The sequence below is a fragment of the Equus quagga genome, chromosome 6 (genome assembly GCF_021613505.1).
Source record: "Equus quagga isolate Etosha38 chromosome 6, UCLA_HA_Equagga_1.0, whole genome shotgun sequence".
Classification (NCBI taxonomy): Eukaryota; Metazoa; Chordata; class Mammalia; order Perissodactyla; family Equidae; genus Equus; species Equus quagga.
In genome coordinates, this window is record NC_060272.1 from 63780277 (window position 1) to 63804727 (window position 24451).

Below are 24451 nucleotides of genomic sequence, written 5' to 3' on the forward strand. Positions count from 1 at the left end.
TTCCTCAAGTAAAAAGAGGAAGATTGGCAATAGATGTTAGCTCAGGGACAATCTTCCTCACAAAACAAACAAACAAACAATAAAGAGCGCCTGAACTGAAAGCAAAGGTGTATGTAGTCCACAGTGGGCTGGGAAGCAGCCCCAAAGTCTCTGGGCCATTCTCACTGCTTTCACATGGGACTGCCCAAAACCCTTCACCACAGGGGAGACTTGCCCAACACCTACACGTATCAAGGGATTTAGATCCCCAAGCCATGTATCATCACATGAATAACCACCCATTGGTATACCTAGCTATTCTGTGGTCTTTCTAGAGCTAATGCCTTAGTGAATATGTTTATTCTCTGGGAGCTGGTCATCCGGGACCATTTGACCCCACAGTTCCCTCGCTCTCCTTATGCCCACATGTCATGGTTGATTCTGGGAAAATGGCCTCATGTCTATCTCTTTCACTGATGGTAGTGACTCTGCAGTTGTCCAAGTCAGGATGACTTTCTACAATCCATACAAGGCCAACTCTGGCCAGGAAGAGTAGGTTATTCAGTTAGTCTGGCATGCCGAGGTCGCAACCGTGCCCCTGAATCATCACTGAGCATATCAAGGACTCCACTCCATAACTCTCTGCAGGCCTGACTCATGTGGCAGCTTCCCTAGAGAATGCCCACGGCTCCAGGTACTGCTCACAAGCCTGTGGCCGCCTCCACGTAGATACACAAACAAAGCCAGTTGCTAGACTTGCTGAGCTCTGCTTAAAGATACAGGACCTTCTGCTCAGGGCTGCAGGCTGCTACATGCACACCTCTCTCTTCTGGATTTCTGCATTCTGCCATGACAACGTAGTGTAGTGAACTCACCTAGGGTCTCTTTCACATTGGTAATGGAATTATAAAAACAGGGCCAGTCTTAGAAAATTCAGTGCCTGATGTGAGAGAAAAAGAGATGGAGGAGAAAAGCAAGAGAATTCTACAAAGCAGCACCTCCCAAGCCAGACCTTGGGCTTCTGGGCCCAGCCTCAGAGATTCTGTTTCAGTGTGTCTGATAGGGGACCATGCTACTATCTTTTTTAAAGGCACCTCAGCTGATTCTGACAGGTTTGGGAACCATTCTTCAGGTATACACACACACACACACACACACACACACACACACACACAGAGAAATATCTAGGGTGGTGAGGATCTTGTCTTGGAAGTCAAGAGGTCTGACATTAGCTAACAAAATCATTCTGAGTAAATCACCTCTCTTCCCCAAGCCTCATCTGGAAAAGAGAGTTTGGATTAAATTCTTTCCAAGATCCTTCCAGTTACAAAGAACTTTCATACTGTGACTACTATAAGTCTCTCACTGTGCTCAGGGTTTAATGTTCCCTTCAGATAAGCAGTTGCTATTTGAAAAGAACCACACAATTGGGCCAACCCAGAAAGATATTTTTAATATCTTCCATTCACAGAGGTGACTAATATTTAGAAGTATAGATAAAGAGAGCAGGTAGTGGGAGTATAAATTAAAGAGGATGGGTCAGCTGAGGTGTAATTGAAACCTTCCCCATCAAATAAATATAATGAACCCCGCAGCAAACTGTAAACAGAGAAACTCCACAGTTGTGCATTGTGGGAGTTGCTGCAGGGAAGGGAGTCAATGCTGGGAGAAGTAGCTGACTAGCATGAAGGAGTTGGGGAAATATCAGAGTTGGGAGTAGAAACAAGATGGCGGCCTCCAGTGGAAGGAGCCAAGTCCTCTTCCCCTGCTGAGCCCAGAAGGGAGTTCAGGTTCTTTACGTAGAGGTCGGTCAAGCTAGAGGGGCAAAAATTACCCCATAATATGGATTTCAACAAAGCAGGAAGCAGGGAGCCTAAGGCCACAAATGAAAGAAGAGGTGGTATTTCAAGTGAGTGAATCTGAAAGAATTTTTTTAGGCTCCATCAGGAGCTAGTCATGGCTTTGTGAGAAAGTGAATAATTATTTCCTTGAGAGCAGATATTTCTAGTCTGGAAGCTTGAGGAAGACAGAAGTGCATGCATTTATTAAGCCTACCAAGAAGATAAGGGAGCAGAACACAAACCAAGTGTATCTCAAGTTCTTGAATTAAATAAATTCTCAACAGTTGTGAGTTGAGGCACATGGATTTTATAAACAGAAGTCATGATTTTCAATGATTGTATGCAAATTCAATAAATAATGTTTAATGGCTGTTCCATAGTATCTTCTGTAAATCAAATTTCTTCATGTAAGTTTGAGGTACTTATTTCATATGAGATATTCCCAAAAGCACAGAAAAGGAAACAGGCCACAGGACAATATTCCATCAAAAAAACTATCACGGGGACATGTTTTTTTAAAAAGAAGTGAACTATCAATTGTGAATTAAAACTTTTTAAGATTCCCTACATATTGAGAGGAAAATTAAAATATAGACAAAATGCCACAAGCCTTACAAATCTCAAAGGAGACAGACCATCTCTCTCTAGGACTGGAATACTAACCTTCCCCGTGTAGTCATCACAACTCTCCATCCACCTTACGGATTTCCTCATAGATACATCACCTCCCTTTTGAACAATATCTATTTTTCCCTCATACCATAGGCATAACCTTCTCTGTTTGAAGGTTTCATAAGTCTCTGAAATTCTGAAGACGTTATCAACAGGCACTATTTCGCATTTCCGAAACTATCATATCTCTCTTCTCCATTTAATGACTGATTTCTTTGAATTTCCAATATCCCACATGACCATCATCAGCTTCTCCACCCTCTTGCCATCTGACATTTGGACTCATGGAATCCATTAAGGATCCCCTCCTAATCAAAAGCAATGACACTGCCAGGTTCTCATCCTTAGTCTCTCGCTGACATCCTCTATTGGCTGTATCCTTTTCTTAATGCTATTTCTTGCCTTAGCTTAAGAAACAACTTCTAGTTCTCCTCATTCATGTGCTCCCTCATTCTGTCTCTAACAGTGAACGCAAAGTTCAATGATAACAGGGGTCAGACAGGCACATAAGTGATGGAGGCAGGCCAGAGATGAACTAGAGCTAAGGGTGAGCTCAACTAAAGGAGGGTGGCCATTACCCAGCTCTGACCAATGATTGCCCTCGGGGGGAAGAAGGCCCAGTGCTGTCAGGTGTTTAGTTTTCAAGGGAATCTGGAAATCTGGATTTTTATGGGGAATCTCTTTTGTTTTAAAATGTAGAAATTAATTCAAAAAATTTTCTTACAAATACTTGTGAGCCAAACCAAGCACATCAAAGGGCTAGGATCATCCTGCAAGCTGTGTATTTGCCACCTCTGTCCCACCCTCCTTTCTCTAGTCTACCACAGTGATTACATGGGACCCTGTGTCCAAAAAGTTCATATGTGAAGTTAGGAGTAAACCAAGACCATGGAGAGTTGCCAGGTATTGAATGGAGATATGCTTTTGTTTTGTGCTAAGGAATACCATATGGAAGTGTCCTCGAGGGGGCTGCAGAGAAGAGAAGGAATTCAGGAGAGACAAATAGAAATATCCTGAATTGTGAGAGTCTTCACTGGGCTTTGTTGACTACAGAGGAGAAAGGTGTACCAGGTTCCCAATAGTATTGCAGGTGAGATCCAAGAGAGTTCTAACCACCTGGTCATCCATCTAGCAACCAGTGGCAGGATCTCGGTGATCTCACTCTGGTGTTCCTTCGGTAACAAGGCTCAGTTATCAGACTCCATCCTCTTCAAGAACTCTTCTTCTTGGGCTCTCCTTCCCAAGTAAGGGACACTTGCCCACATCTCCAATTCAATTCTGCTGGCCTAGTTAATCATTTTCTGACCTTGTTTGAACACTACATTTGTGCCAGGCTACCTCATAGGCTGCAAGCCAGGTAGAAATTTGATTCCCTGGAGTCTCTGCCCATGGGTCACATGCCCCCAACCCATAGGTCTGCTCAGTACCCTTGGCAGGGGAGATTGGGTGCTGGGTGCAGAGCGTGATCTGCCTGACACAGCTCTCTCCCCAGAAGTCGGGGCGAGGCAGGCAGCTGAGATGCAAGAGACTCCTCTCACCAGTGACTCTGGGAACAGCATTAGGAAGTTAACGACGCTTTTAGAACAACTAGTACTTGAACGGGGAAGGAGTTTCAGAGGAGACAATAAACTTAGCAATATTTATACCGTGATTTTAGAAAACAGAAAAAAGTGTTCAAATCCAGTTAGCTCAGGGAACGAGGGCATGAATTCTAACAGGGAAAGGGAACATCTAAGAAGCCTGCTATTTTTGTTAGAACACTAAGTAACGCCCAACTCTTAGCATCTAGAGTACCAACCCATGGAGAAAATAACAAGGTCAGGAAGACGGAACTCAAACTGTCAGATTCATTGATAAAGTTAGACTGGAGAAGTGGCTCAGACCATGCCCCAAATGGGCTTCATCCTGGAAATAGGCAGATCTACCCACCTCATTATAAACCACCTGGAATCACCCATGCTCACTCACCCCAACCAGCCTTCAGACAAGCAGGCACGAGCAGAGAGTGTCCCGTGTCCAGGCAGATGTGTGTAAGAAGAGTTGCTTTTCCGAACTTTCCTGGTAAACGCAGTCACTCCTCCCTTTCGTGAAGAATGAAACAAAAGGACCGATGTTTTCACTTTATGGTTCAGATAGGAATGCAGGTGGGGAGGAATGGTGCCCCCTAGTAATTGCCAGGTCAGAGTTCTGTGCACTGTTTTTAAAATTCAATGAGATAATAAACTGACTTCTTTAGCCAAAATGTTTTGAGTACTCACTATAAGCAAGCAGACCAGGTCCCTGCCCTCATGGAGCTTACAGCCTATGGGAAGACAGGTATTAATCATATCACCAGAAATAGATGTACATTTAGAAATTTGGATATGTACTTTGAAGGAAAAGCAGCTGGCACTATATGAACAATAATAAGGATAACTTGCCCAGCATGGGGGTAGTCGGCGGTGGGGGGTGTCAGGCAGGGGGTGGTGGGGGTGGGTCGGGGAAGGCTCCTCCCAGGAGAGATGTTTGTGTGGACATCTGAAGGCAAAGATGAGGAGAGGGGCCTCTAGGTAGACAGAGGAGAGGATGTAAAGATTCCAGGGTGGAAATAAGAACTGTACCTCAAAAAACTAAAAGGAAACAGAGTGGGGTTGTGAACAATAGGAACATGCTGGTGATGCAGGTGCTAAAATGCCCCTTTTCCACTCTAAAACCATTAGGGAAATCCACACCAAAGGAAACTGACAACCAAAAAAGACTTTAAGATATCCAGGCAGGCTAGCATCCAAGAAACTGCAACAATTAAAAAAAAAGAGTAACAAAATGAAAACGTGTGCTTGAAAAAAAGAAGGGAAAAGTTTCAAAATGGGGGCTGGAGGTGTGGGTGGTGATCAACAGCACTAAATACTGCTGAGAAGTCAACTAAGAACTGAACACGACTAGACATAGAGACAACATCACCATTGGTCATCTCGACAACAACTATTTCAATGGATGATGAGGCTGAAGAAACAGAAGTAGCTGTTCAGCAGAGAAAAGAGACGGGGTGTTAGCTCGAGGGAGAAGCAAAGTCCGGGGACTTTTTTTAATTGAGGTCACATTGGTTTATAACATTACATAAATTTCAGGCGTACATCATTATATTTCAACTTCTGTATCAGCTGCATCATGTGCACCACCAAAAATCTAGTTGCCATCCATCGTCAACACATGAGCCTCCCTACCCCTCTTGCCCTTCCCCCACCCCTTCCCCTCTGGTAACCACCAGTCTGTTCTCTGTATCTATATGCTGGTTTGTTTGTTTGTCTTCCACATATGACTGAAGTCATATGGTAATTGTCTTTCTCTGCCTCACTTATTTCACTTAGCATAATACCCTCAAGGTCCATCCACATTGTCACAAATGGCAAAATTTCATCTTTTTTATGGCTAACTGGTATGCCATTGTATACATATATATATACCACATCTTCTTTATCTATTCATCCATTGATGGGCACCTAGGTTGCTTCCAAGTCTTGGCTATTGTTACTAATGCTGCAATGAACATAGGGGTGCATATACCTTTTTGAATTAGTGTTTTCATGTTCTTTGGATAAATACTCAGAAGTGGAATAGCTGGATAATGCTGTGTTTCTATTTTTAACTTTTTGGGATATCTCCATAATGTTTTCCATAGTGGCTGCACCAACTTACTTTCCCACCAAGAGTATGTGAAGGGCTCCTTTTTCTCCTTATCTTCTCCAACACGTTTGTTATTTCTTGACTTTTTAATGATAGCCATTCTGAAAGGTGTGAGTTGATATCTCATTGTAGTTTTGATTTGTATCACTCTAATATAATTAGTGATGTTGTGATGTTGAATATCTTTTCAAGTACCTGTTGGACACCTGTATATCTTCTTTGGAAAAATGTCTGTTCATATCCTCAGCCCATTTTTTGATTGTTTGTTTTGTTGCTGTTGTTCTTGTTGAGCTGTATGAGTTCTTTATATATTTTGGAGATTAACTACTTATCGAATATATGATTTGCAAATATTTTCTCCCATTTTGTAGATTGTCTTTTCATTTTGTTCATGGTTTCCTTTGCTGTGCCAGAGCTTCTTGGTTTGATGTAGTCCCATTTGTTTAGTTTTTCTTTTGTTTCCCTTGGCTGAGTAGACACGGTATTCGAAAAGATGTTACTAAGGCCAACGTCAAAGAGTGTACTGCCTATGTTTTCTTCTAGGAGTTTTATGGGTTCGGGCCTTAAATTTAAGTCTTTAATCCATTTTGAGTTAATTTCTGTGTATGGTGTAAGATAATTGTCTACTTTCATTCTTTTGCATGTGGTTGTCCAGTCTTGCCAACACTGTTTATTGAAGAGACTTTCCTTTCTCTATTGTATGTTCTGAGCTCCTTTGTTGAAGATGAGTTGTCTGTAGATGTGTGGTTTTATTTCTGGGCTTTCAATTCTGTTCCATTGATCTGTGTGTCTGTTTTTGCGTCAGTACTATGCTGTTTTGATTACTACAGATTTGTAGTATATTTTGAAATCAGAGAGTGTGATACCTCCAACTTTGTTCTTTTTTCTCAGGATTGCTTCAACTATTTGGGTCTTTCATTGCTGCATGTGAATTTTAAGATTTTTTGTTCTATTTCCATGAAGAATGTCATTGGGATTCTGAGTGGGATTTCATTGAATCTGTGGGTTGCTTTAGGTAATATGGAAATTTTAACTATGTTTATTCTTCCAATCCATGTGCATGGAATGCCTTTCCATTTCTTTATGTCATTGTGGATTTCTTTCAATAATGTCCTACAGTTTTCATTGTATAGGTCTCTCACCTCCTTGGTTAAATTTATTCCTCAATATTTTATTCTTTTTGTTGCAATTGTAAATGGGATTGCATTCTTGATTTCTCTTTTTGCTAGCTCTCTGTTAATGTATAGAAATGCAACTGATTTTTGTCTGTTGATTTGTACCCTGCAACATGGATGCAGGGATGGTTCAACATCTGCAAATCAATCAATGTGATACATCACATTAACAAAATGAAGAATAAAAATCATATGACCATCTCAATGGATTCAGAGAAAGCATTTGACAAGATTCAATATCCACTTATAATAAAACTCCCAATAAAGTTAATATAGAAGGAAACTACCTCAACATAATAAAGGCCATATATGACGAACCCACAGCCAAGGTCTTAAACCATGGTGAAAAACTGAAAGCTATTTTTCTGAGAACAGGAACAAGACAAGGATTCCCATTCTCACCATTCTTCTTTAATACAGTATTAGGAGTCCTAGCCAGAGCAATTTTGCAAGAAAAAGAACTAAAAGATATCCAAATTGGAAAGGAAGAAATAAACTGTCACTATTTGCAGATTACATGATTCTATATATAGAAAACCCTAAAGAAACCACCAAAAAACTATTAGAAATAATTAACAAATACAGTCAGAGGACTTTTATTTTTAGATTTGTGTAAAGTCCTTAGCATTTGGGTCGCATTCAAATATTCAAATAAATAGCCTCTTTTCTTATTTTCTTCTGTTTTTAAGAGAATGAGATCTCCTGAAATGTAGGAATGGAGTGAAGTCTCTGTCAAAAAGGATCTTGGTTTCCTAGTTGTCAATAGAGCTAAGAGAAGAAGCTCTAGCCTACCACTGGATCTACTAAGTTACTCATTCAGCAAAGTTGTGTTTAGCTTGTATCCTCAACGCCCCCTTTGCACTAAAGTACAATGGTTTGTGTGCTAACATTTCTGGACTCAAGGAAGACTTATTGAGCTTTTATGATATACTAGCCAATGATCGGTTCTGCAGGCACAACAATTATAAAACATAGTGCTTGAATTTAAGGAGCTCACAGAAGACCAGGAAAACAGACCTGAAACAGATATTTACAAACAGTGTTGTAAGTGTATAACAAAAATATCACCAAAAGACAGTGTTAACATAGAAGCCATGGTATTTATTCTGGGTCTTAATGAATGCCTAGAGGCATGACAGTCTCCGGAAGGGTGAAGAAGCATTCAGAGCAGAGGAGCTTATATAAAGAGCATGCCAATTCTGTTTTTTTTTTTTGACTTATGTCAACTCTGCCCTCAATTTTTTTTTACAGTCTCCAATCTGGTCCTTCCTTGAAACCAACAACATTAATTTGTAACAGATTTGACCACTGACCACAAAGAAGTCAATTGGTCAACATAAGTAATAATCCCATTTCCATACTCTTATAAGCACCCTACTTGCAATACTCAACATAAATTCTGCTAAACCAAAATAGTGAAATGTTGAATTTAAAACACATGGCCCCTCTAAGCCTCTCATATTTCAAAGAGGAAAACGCAAATGCAGACACTTACAATAAATATCTACAGTGAAGCTCACTTTGAAAAACCTTCTTCTATATTTTCAAATTCTTTGCACTAAGTTTGGGAGGATGGTGGGTTGGGTTTTAGGCAGAGAAGGAACAAGAGTCAGAAGAGAAATCGAATGGTGAGGACAAATGACTGTGGCTAGTTTGGGCAATAAACTCCATGTGTCAAAGCACTTACTCAAGAGAGATTCAGGCCTTAGGTGAGAGCTTCTTTATGAATCTAAGTAATTTTTCCTCACATAATAAAACTTAAACATGGAAACGTAGTTAAAAGATTGGCTCTAATGACTGAGCTATCTGGCTGAGAAGTAAAACTTCCTACATGGAGAAACACAAAGATTGACTCCAAAAGTTGACTTCTTGAAACTCTTAGCATCAAACTATGTTTACTCTAATCACACCCAGGCTCTGCATTAGAGTGTTAGTCTCCAGAAAAAGCGTCTTTGCCTTCAGGGCAAGGATGACTCCTAGTCGAGGACAGGTGTGACTGGAGAGCCATCTAAGGATGGGTATGTACTCAGTAAGAGGACCTGCCCATCGATTTCTATCTCCACTATAATCTTCTTTAATGTTCCTGGGCACCTGGGAGCATTTCCCTGCGGTATTTCCAGCTGAGTCAGTGATAGTGCCAGCAGCCTCCTCCTTGCTCCTGGTGAGCAAATGGATCCTTGGTCTGAAACACGAAGCAGTTGTTAACACCCAGTGCAGCTAACAAGTTCAGAGCTAGCAAGGATCCATTACTTTTTCTGTTCTCAGAAGTTCTGACATTTAATTGCAGTATATTAAATGACATCCTGCCAAGACAAGGATCTTAACTCCTCCTAGTGCCTTGGTTCTCAAAGTTTGGTCATCAGAATCATATGGAAATCTTGTTAAAATCCAGATTACTGGTCTTCACCCCAGAGTTTCTGATTCAGTTGGGCCAAAGGATTTGCTTCTCTAACAAGTTCCCAGCAATGCTGACGCTGCTGGTCTGAGGATCCCACTTGCAGAAGCTAGATCCTAGGGGGCCTTGATTCTCCTGAAATTCCATGCACAACCTGTATATATATGCCTGTGTGTGTCTATCCTAGAGTGTGCTTCATAGCTTTCATGAGAATCTCAAAGTGAATTAAACCACAAACAAACAAACGCCAATAACTTTAAGAACATTTATTAAGACCAAATGCCTAGAGGAACACTGATCCCAAAGGGAGGAGAATGCCCTATGGTATAGAAAGTATAAACTCATTGGTTAGAGTAAAGTTAGTTCCACAACAAGTGCTCAGAGTTGTTGGGTAAGGGTTGAGTAATGGTGGATAGTATAACTGAAATAAAGAGATTTGAATAGGAATTAATATTATCACCCTACAGGAATTTATTTTTAATTATAGATAATTATGCTGAATTACAACAAGATGATTTGAAGCATTAGACTAATTCAGGAGAAATAAAGCACGAATTACTAATGCAATCTTTAAAACCATAAACTATCAATCAACACTGGAACAGCAACAGACAAAAGGCTGTGATCTGACATTACTATTTTACAGTATCATAGTTAAAACTAGCCTTCAACTTACCTTTGAGGAGCCCCCCTAGGGCATGAGGATGCCAAAACCTGTGACTCCATGTGGAACCAAATGAAGATCTATATCCCTACAGGGTGCCCTCTCCATTGACTGGCGCTCAGATCTCCTATTTTTAAGAGGCAGAGGAAGACAACTGACACAAGCACAGACTTGTATCCAGTCAGACCTTAATTCAAATCTGAGATTTGACCTATTAGTTATGTGACTTTGAGCAAGTTACTGCCACCTTTCTAGGCTTCAATTGCCTCATTAGTAAAGTTGGAATGAAAGCCTAATATGCTAGGTTATTCTGATGATTAAATGATATAATCTGTAAGATCACTGACACGTAGTAAAAGTTCAACAAATGGCAATGTAGATCAGGTCTTGCCCTGTACTTATGTTGCTAGTAGAATCATATATTTGGCCATTATGCTTAGAAACTAGTGCCTAGCCTTCCAATGAGCCCTTCTAGACCCAGTTTTATTTAATGGGATGGACCACTCTGACTAGTTTTCATACAGTAACTAACATTTCACAAGGGTTGTGCCTCACAGTCTAAGGATAGTTCCCAAGCTTGTAGGTAAAGTAAGATCCCTTTAGTCAGTACAGGGAGAAAGTGCTGGGGTTGCTGACTAAACATATGCCCAACGTGCATTCTCTCTCCTGAATCTAAGAGATCACAGATGGAAGAAGACAAAGAAGGGCAAGGGGGAGGGGAGAAGTAGATTACAAATGTCACCCACACAATGACTTCTAATTTCTATAGCAAGAAACTTGATGACTGGCTACCTTACTCAAAGTGAAAATACTTCATGAGGAAAAGGGGAAAATAAGCAGTATTGAGTCAGTTTTGCTTGCATATTATTACATATAATGCCCTTTTATAGAGGAAAAAAACAGAAAAATATTGCCCAAATTCATAGAGTCAGTGATTAATAGAGTGGGAATTAAAACTCAGATCTGTCTTACTCCAAATGTCACATGCTTTTAGTTAAACCATACTGTCTTTACAAAAATAACTGACTTCTACTTAATGGTTTTGCTATTTTAAGTAGAAGAAAGAGAAGATGGTGGGTATGAAGGGAGGAAAAACCAGGATGTACCTACAGTAATTGAAAGTAAGTCAAGAGGAGTGACATCAGCATCATGGTGGTGTGAGCTGCTCCCTTTGTCTCATCCTTCTAAGTTATAACTAAATGGATATTCATTAGCCAATAGATGATTCCCTACACAGCACAACAGGATGCCTGAGAGATCTGCCCAGCCATACATCTGAAGGTGGGTGGACTGGATCCCAGGGAAGCAATGAAACTAGGTGAGCTGACTCCTCCCCCTCCCCAACAGCAGTGATCTAGGTCACAGTCCTCACACAGCAGCTGGTCAGACTATAAGAGGAGGGGGAAGCTCAGCCTGTGTGTGAGTGGTTTTGGAGTGGTAGCCTGGTACACAGGAGCACCCACTGTGCCAAGGTGGCCCACCTGTGGGAATGCTCCCCGCTGACTCAGAAAAGAGCCCCATTCATCAAGCAAAGCAGTTCAGCAGAGCCACCTGCAAGCGCAGGATCAGCCAGAATGTGAAAGAAAGCACCCCTCCTCTCCTGCCTAGTGCAGCAGCTCAGCCATTCTCCAGCCAAGTGCAGCAGTCCTGCCCACATGAAAGCCGCCCACTGGTAAAGCACAGGGGCCCTGCCTGCACTTGCATGCATGACCCACCAAGCAGCTGCGGCCAGCACACAAATGCAGAGCGTCACTACCTGTACAGCTTCCAGTAGAGGGAGTGGGATCAGAAAACACAGCTCCTGCCACCCCCCACAGCAGTGACAGGAGGAATCTGTGACCTGATACTACCACAAATGCCCTGGCAAAGGATCAATTCATCAAACACCATGAAGAACTACAGTAATACTTCAGAGCAAAAGGAAAGTGACAAGTCTCCAGAAACCAATCCTGAAGTCACAGAAATTTACAATCTAAATGACAGAGAATTGAAAATAGGTGTCATAAAGAAACTCAATAAGTTACAAGAAAATTCAGAAAGACAGTTCAGTGAGCTCAGGAATAAAATTAATGAGTAGAAGGAATACTTCACCAAAGAGATTGAAGCTCTAAAAAACCCCAAACAAACAGAAATTCTGGAAATGAAGAACACAATTAATGAGATAAAAAATAATCTAGAAACCATGAAAATTAGAGCTGATGTTATAGAAGACAGAATTAGTGATTTAGAGGATAGAATTATAGAAATGCTTCAAGTGGAGGAGGAGAGAGAACTAAGAGTTTTAAAAAATGAAGAAATCCTTTGAAAAATATCTGACTCAATTAGGAAAAGCAACATAAGGATTATGGATATTCAAGAAGGAGAAGGGAGGGAGAAAGGAGCACAGAGATTGTAGAAGTAATAGCTTAGAACTTCCCAAAACTGGAGAGAGAACTGGACTTACAAGTACATGAAGACAATATAACTCCTAATGACCTCAATGCAAAAAGACCTTCTCTGAGGTATATAATACTAAAATTGTCAAAATTCAATGACAAAGAATAAACGTTAAGGGCAGCAAGGCAGAAGAAAATAACCTACAAAGGAACCCCTATCAAATGTTCAGTGGATTTATCTGCAGAAACTTTACAGCCTAGGAAAGAGTGGAATGAAATATGCAAAATACTGAAAGACAAAATCTTTCAGCCAAGAATAGTCTATCCAGTGAAACTATCCTTCAGATAGGACGGAGAAATAAAAAGTTTCCCAGATAAACAAGCTGAGGGAGCTCATTGCAACTAGTTCTGCCTTACAAGAAACATGGACAGGAACCCTCCCATCTGAAACTAAAAAGCGAAGGTTTACGAAACATTGAGCAAGGAGTTAAATAGATAGATAGAATCAGAAAATTGCAGCTCTATATCAGAATAGGTTAGTAACCAATTATAACATAAAAGATAAAGGGAAGGAAAGCATCAAAAATAACTATAAACACTTCAATTTAGTCAAAAAGTCAACACAAAAAAGAACAACTTGTGACAACAATAACTCAGAAGGGGAAGGGGAGGGGGATGGAACCTGCTTAGGCTAATGGAGATAAGAGGCTATCAGAAAATGGGCTATCTCATCTATGACATCTTTTTTTTCCCCACTGAGGAAGATTTGCCCTGATCTAACATCTGTCACCAATCTTCTTTTTTGCTTGAGGAAGATTTTCCTGGAGCTAACATCTCTACCAATCTTCCTCAATTTTGTATGTGGGTCACCTCCATAGCATGGCTACTGTTGAGAGGTGTAGGTCCATGCCCAGGAACTGAACCCAGGCCACTGAAGCAGAGAGCACCAAACTTAACCACTAGACCACAAGGCCGGCCCCTATGACGTATTTTATACAAACCTCATGGTAACCACTAAACAAAAAATTAGAGCAGAGCCACAAATCATAACTAAAGAGAAAACCATTACAGAAAACCACCAAACTGAAATGGCAGTCAGAAATACAAAGGAAAAGAAATAATTGAAATATAGAACGACCAGAAAAACAAGAGGTAAAATGGCAGTATTAAGCCCTCTTATATCAATAATTATTCTACATGTAAATGGATTTAATTCTCCAATCAAAAGACACAGAGTAGCTGGATGGATTAAAAAACAAGACCCAACAACATGCTGCCTCTAGGAAACACATCTAAGTTCTAAAGACAAACACAGGCTCAGAGTGAAGGGATGGAAGATGATACTCTAAGCTATGGCAAACAAAAGAAAGCAGCCATTGCCATACTTATATCAGACAAAGTAGACTTCAAGATAAAAAAGACAATGAGAGATAAAAAGGGGCAGTATATAATTATAAAAGGGATGTTCCACCAAGAGGACATAACACTTCTGAATATATATGCACATAACACAGGAGCACCAAAGTATATAAAGCAACTATTAAGAGACCTAAAGAGAGAAATTGATAGCAATAAAATAATAGTTGGGGACCTCAACACCCTACTTACATCAATGGATACATCAACCAGACAGAAAGTCAAAAAGGAAACAGTGGCCTTAAAAAAAAAAAAAAAGCACTAGACCAGATGGACTTAATAGATATATAGAACATTCATCCAAAGACAGCAGAACACACATTCTTCTCAAGTGCACATGCAACATTCTCAAAGATACACGATGTGTTGGGAAACAAGGCAAGCCTCAATAAATTTAAGAATATTGAAATCATATCAAGCATCTTTTCTGACTACAAAAACTAGAAATAAACTACAAGAAAAAGGCTGGGAAAGTCATAAATGTGGAGACTAAACAACATGCTACTGAACAACGATTGGGTCAATGAAGAAATCAAAAGAAAAATAAAAAAATACCTGGAGACAAATGAAAATGAAAACAGAACATACCAACTCTTGTGGGATGCAGCAAAAGTGGTCCTAAGAGGGAAATTTATAGCAATACAGGCCTACCACAGGAAACGAGAAAAATCTCATATAAGTAATCTTAAACTATATGTAACAGAACTAGAGAAAGAAGAACAAATAAAGCCCAAAGGCAGTAGAACCAGGGAAATAATAAAAATTAGAGCAGAAAAAAATGAAATAAAGACTAAAACAACCATAGAGGGGATCGATGAAACTAAGAGAAACTTTGAGAAGATAAACAAAGCGGACAAACCCTTAGCCAGATGTACTAAGAAAAAAAGAGAGAAGGCTTAAATAAATAAAATTAAAAATGAAAGAGGAGAAATTACAACAGATAGCACAGAAATACAAAGGATTACAAGAAAATAATATGAATAAAAAATATGCCAACAAGTTGGATAACCCAGAAGAAATGGATAAATTCTTAGACCCGTACAACCCCCCAAAACTGAATTAAGAAGAAATAGAGAATCTGAATAGGTCAATCACAAGTAAAGAAATTGAAACTGTAATCAAAAACTTCCCAAAAAACGAAAGTCCAGGACCAGATGGCTTCTCTGGAGAATTCTACCAAACATTCAATGAAGAAGATTTAATAGCTATCCTTTTCAAACTATCCCAAAAAATTGAAGAAGATAGAAGGTTTCCTAACACATTCTATGAGGCCAACATTACCCTGATACCAAAACCAGACGAGGAAAAAACAAAGAAGGAAAATTATAGGCCAACATCACTGATAAACATAGATGCAAAAATCCTCAGCAAAATATTGTCAGAGTGAGTACAGCCATACATGAAAAGGATCATACACTATGATTAAGTGGGATTTACACCAGAGATACAGGGATGGTTCAACATCCACAAATCAATCAATGTGATACACCGCATTAACAAAATGAGAAATAAAAACCACAAGCTCATCTCAATAGATGCAAAGAAAGCTTCTGACAAGATCCAACACCGATTTATGATAAAAACTTTCAATAAAATGGGTATAGAAGGAAAGTACCTCGACATAAGAAAGGCCATATAGGACAAACCCACAGCCAACATCATACTCAACAGGGAAAAACTGAAAACCATCTCTCTGAGGACAGGAACAAGACAAGGGTGCCCAGTCTCACTACTCCTGTTCAACACAGTCCTGGAGGTTTTGGCCAGAGCAATTAGGTGAGAAAAAGAAATAAAAGGAATCCAAATTGAAAAGGAAGAAGTAAAACTCTCACTGTTTGTGGATGACATGATTTTATATATAGAAAACCCAAAGAATCCATCAGAAAACTGTTAGAAATAATCAACAACTATAACAAAGTTGCAGGGTTCAAAATCAACTTACAAAAATCAGTTGCATCTCTAGACATTAACAACAAAGTAGCAGAAAGAGAAGTTAAGACTACAATCTCATTTACAATTGCAACAAAAAGAATAAAATATCTGGGAATAAACTTAACCAAGGAGGTAAAAGACTTATACCTATACTTAATTTGAAAGAAAATTGAAGAAGACATAAAGAAATAGAAAGATATTCCATCCACACAGATTGGAAGAATAAACATAGTTAACCTGTCCATATAACCTAAAGCAATCTACAGAGTCAATGCAATCACAATAAGCATCCCAATGACATTCTTCATGGAAACAGTTCAAAGAATCCTGAAATTTATACAGAACAACAAAAGATCCTGAATAACAAAGACAATCCTGAGAGAAAAGAACAAAGTTGGAGGCATCACAATCCCTGACTTCAAAATACACTATAAATCTATAGTATTCAAAACAGCATGGTACTGATGCAAAAACAGACACACAGATCAAAGGAACAGAATTGAAAGCCCAGAAATAAACCCACGCATCTGTGAACAGCTAATCTTTGACAAAGGAGCCAAGAACATACTATGGAGAAAGAAAAGTCTCTTCAATAAATGGTGTTGAGAAAACTGGACAGCCACATGCAAAAGAATGAAAGTAGACCATTACCTTACATCATACACAAATATTAATTCAAAATGGATTAAAGACTTGAATGTAACACCTGAACCCATAAAACTCCTAGACAGTATTCTCTTTGACGTTGGTCTTAGCAGCATCTTTTCAAATACCATGTCTACTCAGGCAAAGGAAACAAAAGAAAAAATAAACAAATGGGACTACATCAGACTAAAGAACTTCTGCAAAGGAAATCAGGAAGAAAGCAAAAAGATAACCCACCAACTGGGAGAAAATATTTGCAAATCATATATCCAACAAGGGGTTAATTTCCAAAATACACAAAGAACTCATACAACTCAACAACAAAAAGAACTACAACTCAATCAAAACATGGGCAGAGGATATGAAAAGACATTTTCCAAAGAAGATATACAGATGGCCAATAGGCACTTGAAAAGAAGTTCAACATGACTAATCATTAGGGAAATGCAAATCAAAACTACAATGAGATATCACCCTACACCTGTTAGAATGGCTATAATTACCAAGACAAAAAGCAACAAATGTTGGAGAGGTTGTGGAGAAACGGGAACCCTCAGACACTGCTAGTGGGAATGCAAACTGGTGTAACCACTATGGAAAACAGTATGGGGATTTCTCAACAAATTAAAAACAGAACTACCATATGATCCCGCTATGCCACTACTGGGTATTTATCCAAAGAACATGAAATCAATAATACAAAGAAATCTATGCACCCCTATGTTCAGTGCAGCATTATTCACAATAGGCAAGACGTGGCAGCAACCCAAGTGCCCAGCAACTGATGAATGGATAAAGAAGATGTAGTATATATATATATATATATATATACAACGGAATACTACTCAGCCATAAAAAAGACAAAATTGTCCCATTTGCAACACCATGGGTAGACCTTGAGGGTATTCGTATTAAGCTAAATAAGCCAGACAGAGGAAGACAAACACCGTATGATTTCACTCACATGTGGAAGATAAACAAACACATAGATAAAGAGAACAGGTTAGTGGTTACTAGAGGGGAAAGGGTTGGGGAATAGGCAAAAAGGGTAAAGGGGCACATATGTATAGTGATGGATAAAAACTAGACCATTGATGGAGAGCACGATGCAGTCTATACAGAAACTGATACATAATAATATACACCTGAAATTACACAATATTATAAACCACTATGACCTCAATAAAATAATTTAAAAAATAAAGTAAGTCAAGAAAAAAGCACCTCCCCACACACAACCAAAACAAAAATTACCTGCCAAACACAAAATCACTTGACACAAAATACATGATCCATTTCACACTGCAAGACCTTCTTTATCTCACCTGGAACCCACCTAGTTAACCAGGCTAAATGGCCAAGGCAATGAGATCATGGGCCTGTTGAGGGCAGCAGAGAGTTGGAACTTGATGAGCACCTTTGGCTATGGAACTCTGGGCAGAGGTGGGAGCCAACAAGCCTTGCCCGGTGAGATTGTACTGATATTTGACAATCGGGCTCTGTGTGAAAAGGTAGACCCAGGTTAGGGTAGACTTGGAGACAGCTCTTTGCACTTGGGTCCGGCAAGACATTTGCATTTAGGTCAGCATGGCAAAACGACTTTAAGCAGAGAACAAACTGCCCATGGCAGAGAGTTAAAAGACCAAAAAGAGCTAATAAAGTTAGAGCCCTAGTGGTGTAGACTGTTGGGGTGTGAACATGCTAAGCCCTGCTGGCTCTTAGCAGAACAGACGAGCTTGGCTTAGCTTTCCCCGTATTCTCTTGTGGCAAGGACATGGAGCTGGATGGGCACAGTCCTACTTAGTTACTTGACTTGCCCCAAAAGCGTGAGTTTGAGGTTCCTGGTTTTAAACAGACGTTATCACCAGAGATAACTTTGCACCTGACAACAACTATCATTGAAATTTTAGATGTCATAAACAAAAGTAGAATTTAGAGCCTGCGCAATGACATAGACCAAGAACGGAGAAAATTTGACAAATAAAGAATAAAGACAGGGGCTGGCCCCGTGGCCGAGTGGTTAAGTTCGCGCACTCCGCTGCAAGCGGCCCAGTGTTTCGTTGGTTCGAATCCTGGGCGCGGACATGGCACTGCTCATCAAACCATGCTGAAGCAGCGTTCCGCATGCCACAACTAGAAGGACCCACAACGAAGAATATACAACTATGTACTCGGGGGCTTTGGGGAGAAAAAGGAAAAAATAAAAAATCTTTAAAAAAAAAAGAATAAAGACAACGTTCGTGTTCCCATTTGTGTCTCAAATTTAAGGAGCACCGTCAGGGTCAGATGCTAGGCTCAATATAGTGACTACAAAGATACATACGGCCTGACCACTGCTTTCCAAAGGGCTGTGCAGCATTGTAATTGAGGAAAAGGGACCTGTGCGTAAGAAGGTTTGTAATGCTGCCTTGGCATCTGTTAAAAACCAAGTAAGAGTAGAAACAATAAGGGATGGAGGTGTTCTGAAGTTCATTATGGTCGGAGATGGTTTAGGTTGGCTTCACAAAGAAGGTGGAACATTAACTGGATCTTGGATAAAGGTTAGGCTTACGCAGTAGAACAATAGAAGCCTCGAGGGTATTTCAAGAATGGGCAAGTGCATGAGCTAAAGAGAGGCTGCAGAAAGGTGTGGGGCAAGATTGGGGACAATGAGTACATCAATCTGGCTAGGCTGTGAATTCATGTGGAAAGAGGAACATACGTCCAGGAATTTCAAGAATAATCTCACATCCAAATTTGTAAGACCATATATGATATCATGGCCCCTAATCTTTAATCTGGGAGATTATGATCATCATATGTCACCACCCACTAAACCCTGATAAATACCTTGAAGAAAGTCCTGTGTATTATTGTGTATTATTGTGTCCCCATCATAGCGTTTGGAACTTAGTAGGCTAAATGAACCAATACAATTTCTTCTCTGTATTTTGAGAATTGTGTTCCTAATCAATCTTCAGTTATCAAAAATCATATTAGGGACTTAGGGGCCAAAGTTTCAGATGTGAAATTATGAAGTTTTATTTTCTTATTGGAATTAAAAAAATTATAAGAGCATAACTTGAAAAACTAAACATTATTGAGCCAACCATCCATCTAGTTTAAGTGAGGCATTTCTTCTCCTCTTACCACGTAAGGGCAGATTTCTCGTATTTTCTTTTCATCCGCCGATGCGCCAAGAAATCACAGAGCTTCTCCAAGCAGCTGTGTGGAGTGGACTCGAGCAGCGTTTTTTTCCTTAAGGAAGTATGATTACTGGATGGTTTTAGAAGACAGTGATTTATAACTATTAACAGCAGATGTAATCCATTGTTCTTAATTAACTTATCCCATTATATGCAATTCTTGTTATAAAAGCTCTGCTGTAGAAGAAATGCCTGTGCTTGTGAATGAATGAATGACTTCATGCAGAAGAACTGTGGGTGACCACACTCGAGATGTTTCTCAAAGTGCAGGCAGTGAATCCAATCCCCAAAATCAGCCAGAAGGCTGATCTAAAATGCATACTTCTCAAAGGTGAGGCTCGGAAATCTGCATTTTAATAAGCTCCGGGGTGATTCTTACAGCTCTGAATGCTGGAATCTTCCCTGTGGGGTAGGGAAGGAGCAGACTTTAGAAGACATGGAGTTAAGCTGAGAAGTATCTATAGTAGGTACTGATTGTAGGACAAGGAGAGGCCCGGACAGAGAGCCCAAGTTACCTTCCTGAGGCTTCTGCAGGCAGAAGCGTCCTGAATGTGTGCTATAAGGGGGCAATTTGCACAGCAAGGGGGTCATAAGATAGAAGAGAGTTCGGTCTGGGTCACTGAGACCTGCCTCGTAGAATCCAGACAAGCAAGGTGTCACATACCAGCACAGATGATGCCTGCTCCCAGGACAGGGTTGCTGCCTTAGGTTTGCCGTGGCTTTTAGCATCCTTCCAGGAATGAACCAACACAGGCCGGTGGTGTGTAAGAAGCCCCTTGGAGCAAGACAGAATCCCACAAGGGCAGGTCATAGCAGCCAAAGACTGGATCCTTTAGGAAGAATATATGTAGTTAATAAGTAGTTTGGACTTCAATCTGAAGGTAACAAAGATCACAGAACATTTGGTTTTTAAGGTGAGAGCTGACATATCTAAAAGGGCACTTGAGAAGGTGAATCTGAGAAACATGTGCAGGTTGGATTGGAGGGGGCAGAAATCACAGGCAGGGAATCCAGTAAGGAGACCACTGCCAGAGTTTACTTCAATAGTCTGCCCCATTCTTCTGATATTTCCCACAATTCCTGCCAGCCCCGATTATTTCAGACTGACTCTCTAAATTGTAGAGACTATGTCTTATCAATCTTTGTGTTTCCTACTGTGTAAGGGCCTGAACTGAACTGGGCAATCTCAGTCTAAGTAGACCAGCTCCTAGTAATGAAAATATATTTGATTTTTAATTCAATGCAAATTATATTTATCACCCTTTTTATTTTTTATTCATTCAACAAATATTCATTGAATACATATTTTGTGCTAGACCATGGACTGAACACTGGAAATAGAATGGTGAGAAAAAGATACAAGGTACCTGCCATGATGGGGGGGTGCTGTCTACTGGGAGACAGACATAGAAGGCGGAGTGTGCAAGGGCGTTTCAGGCAGAAAAATAATGCAAGCAAAGGAGCAGAGGCCCCAAACAGAACTATCCTCTACGCAGGGAAACTAAGGGTCACGTGAGGTGGGGGAGTGGGGGTGGAGGAAGAGCGTGGCCTTGAATGCCCTGCAAAGAAGCTTTGAAATTTAACCTACAGACACTAAGGAGCCATTGAAGGCTTTTAAGCAGCTGAGTATACTGACCAGATTTGGATTTTAGAAAGCAAATTTTATAACAAAGCACAACATGAACTAGAAAAGGTAGATTCTTGAGATAGGGACATGAGTTAGAGCGTTATTGCAGTAGTCCAGATGAAAGATGATAAAGACCTGATTAAGGCACTATCTGAAGAGGCAAAAAGTGCCACATAGGACAGAAAATGATAAGGGTTGTCACTGGCTGAAAGAGGGGGAGAGTAAGGCCAGAGGAGAAGCTGAAAAATGTCTGTGTCCTGGTGACCACGTGTACAAGAGAATGTCATGAATTAAAATACGCCACAAGGAGGAAGAGTCTGTATGAAGCAAGCTGACACATTTGGTTCTAATTCATCCCTGACATTGCAGCTAAAGCATCCCATCGAACTCATTGACTTCGCCACAACCCTCCACTGCCCTGACCTCTCCAGTGGACCATCATTAGTTAACCTCATCAGGTACAAACTCCTTACCTCCTAATCCAGTCGATTTTTGTTGGATGCCTACTTTGTTAAAGGCATGGCAGTAGGCGTCATTTCAGGGAAGGGTGGATTAAATGGCAAATTAAGATGCAGGTCCTACCTTTATGAAGCTCCCAGCTAAGAGTCATTGATGCATTCGTCTTTCCCTTAAGCCAGATGCTGTGCTGAGCACTTGATACACCAGATGAATAAGTTACGGTACCAGTAAATCCACACACAGAAACGAATCAGGTGCTGACCGCGCTCTAAGACTAAAACCGACTCCTATACCTCACCATTGCAAACGTCAGTTCATTAAGACAATTGTATTTTTCTCATTTATTATTTTTAGAAAGGGGAAACATTTTAAACATAAAATATTGTCCTAATCTATTTTACAAAAAATTACACTGTATTATTAATATTATAATAATATTAATATATTATAATATATTATAATAATATTATATTACACATAAATAGTTCATTTGAAAAAACGATTCTGCTGTTCAAAAGAGAAAATGTGGCTTGACAATTTAAAAACCTCTGGACTAACACCTGGAGCTTCCCCGTCACCCAGGATGACTATTGAGCATTCATATGTCACATGACACTGTGACAGAGCTGCCACACAATTTCCGTACAATTCTATATCCCAATCCCAGCTTTGGACAAGTTTGTCTAGAGTTCCTATGAGTATCCACAGAATGCAAAAACAGTTGCTTAACTCAATTTTAAAAATTCAATCACCCAGACTTTTTTTTTTTCCCCCTCTAAGATACCAGCCAAGTGTTTGGACTGATTTTTTTCCAGAGAATTTATTGGTTCATATCACATGGACAAGAACTCTATGTCCGAAGAACTAGGAGTTTCAAAGTGACATGGTGATGCAATGAGACATTTTGACCAAATTCCATCCTGGATTTGATGAATCCACCCAAACAGAGAGGAGTGGCTGCTTCTGGTGTGAACTAGCTCTCAAGGCAGCAGGGCATGGTACAAACATGACTGGACCAGGGATGTGGAAGCTGGTGTTTTTGTCTTCGCTGTGCTACTAACCAGCTACGTGGGAGACCCAGCCTCAGAGGCTCCACCCAGCTTTTAAAATTCAATAATCCCAAGAACGTCTCTTAAAGAACAGTTCTCCAACTTTGCCATTCTGGGTAAACATGATCTGGCCGCGCAGAAATTTCCTGTTCTTGGTAATTACAATTAATTAGCAGAAATCTACAGCATAAAAAATTAATCATAGTGCAATAAGGATTATAAAAGCTAGCCAGATGGTGAGGAGATGAACTTTCTTTTTCGGTTCCAAAGCCCTGCTTCGAGTGTTCGTAGGCTTCTCGGACTTGGGTGCTTACCAGCAAGTCATTAGCAATTTCTGCAAGCGGGGCCCAGCCTAGGCTCGGCCTGGCTCTGAAAGAGTCCAGTCTGGTCTGAAGTTTCGTTTGGAGCTGGGTCAGAAACATGCATGTTGATGGGAGTGAGATCGACTTCTTTCTGTGTTTGAGGACAGAGAGCTTTCTCACCAGCCGGGTAGGAAGAACCCAGACGAAGCAAGTCAGGTCCAGAGTGCCTCCTGTTCACTGTAAAGCTAAGAAAAAGGATATTTTAGGGAAAAAAGAAAGCAAGACTTGCTAAAGGCCTCCTGCTGTTTGTGCCTCAGCCCGCCTCAGAAGTAGGAGAGTTTTATTAAGCGATTCCCTTCATGTCTGCATATCTTAGAAGTGACTTTTGACTCAGAAACTTTGGGTTAGAATGTGTTCTGTAAGCAGATCTGGCTTTTTGAAATCCTAGTGGAGTCTGGTCTCTGTGCTTCCTGAGTTTATCCTTAAATCCTTGTTACCCTCTCTTTCGTGTTATTTGATGATGTGGATTCAGGTCAATGGCTCATTATGGAATTATTTTAAACTTGGCTGTAATTTCAGAGTAGAAATAGGACCTCCGAGGTGAGTTTGCTTGTGCAAAGAGTGGCACATTCTGTCCTCCAACCTATGGCTATTTCTGATTTTGTTTTACAAACTGGATTCATTCATTCTGGTCTCTCATGCCAGTATACTGGCCCTCAGGAGAACCAGAGGGGCCTCATATCACAAATACAGGCCCGACCCACATCTGCATTTCCACCCAGGGTCTGGCCAAGATGAAACTGTAGGAAAAGGCCTAATAAAGCCTGTGAGTGTTTAACCTAACTCAGACAAATGATTAACTAACATGTGAGAAGAAAAACAATAACAGGAACCAACAATGGTACGAACACAGATGAATCATCTGTCAACCTTTGCTGATTGACGTCAGACAGGCCGCAAACGGTGTTTTACAAGTTAAGGACAAGGTGACCTCCAGGGTCATATGCTTATGCTTCTTTAGTTTATTTTCCTTCTCCAGGTGCCATCTTTAAAGGTGTACTGAGGCATAGCA

The 24451-nt window shown here is 40.3% G+C and overlaps 1 long non-coding RNA gene across 4 annotated transcripts in view; it reads right to left on the reverse strand.

Moving 5' to 3' along the window:
• Positions 1-24134, reverse strand: part of LOC124240582 (uncharacterized) — a 37630-nt gene extending 13496 nt beyond the window's left edge. The window contains exons 1-4 of one of the 4 annotated variants that reach the window (XR_006888947.1): positions 22152-24134; positions 20607-20772; positions 19887-19994; positions 4461-4573 (exon numbers count right to left, since the gene is read on the reverse strand). This is a non-coding gene — a long non-coding RNA (uncharacterized LOC124240582). Of the gene's footprint in view, positions 1-4460; positions 4574-19886; positions 20345-20606; positions 20773-22151 lie in introns of all 4 variants that reach the window. The other 3 variants (XR_006888946.1, XR_006888944.1, XR_006888945.1) reach the window with 3 other exon arrangements.
• Between the last annotated feature and the right edge of the window lie 317 nt (positions 24135-24451).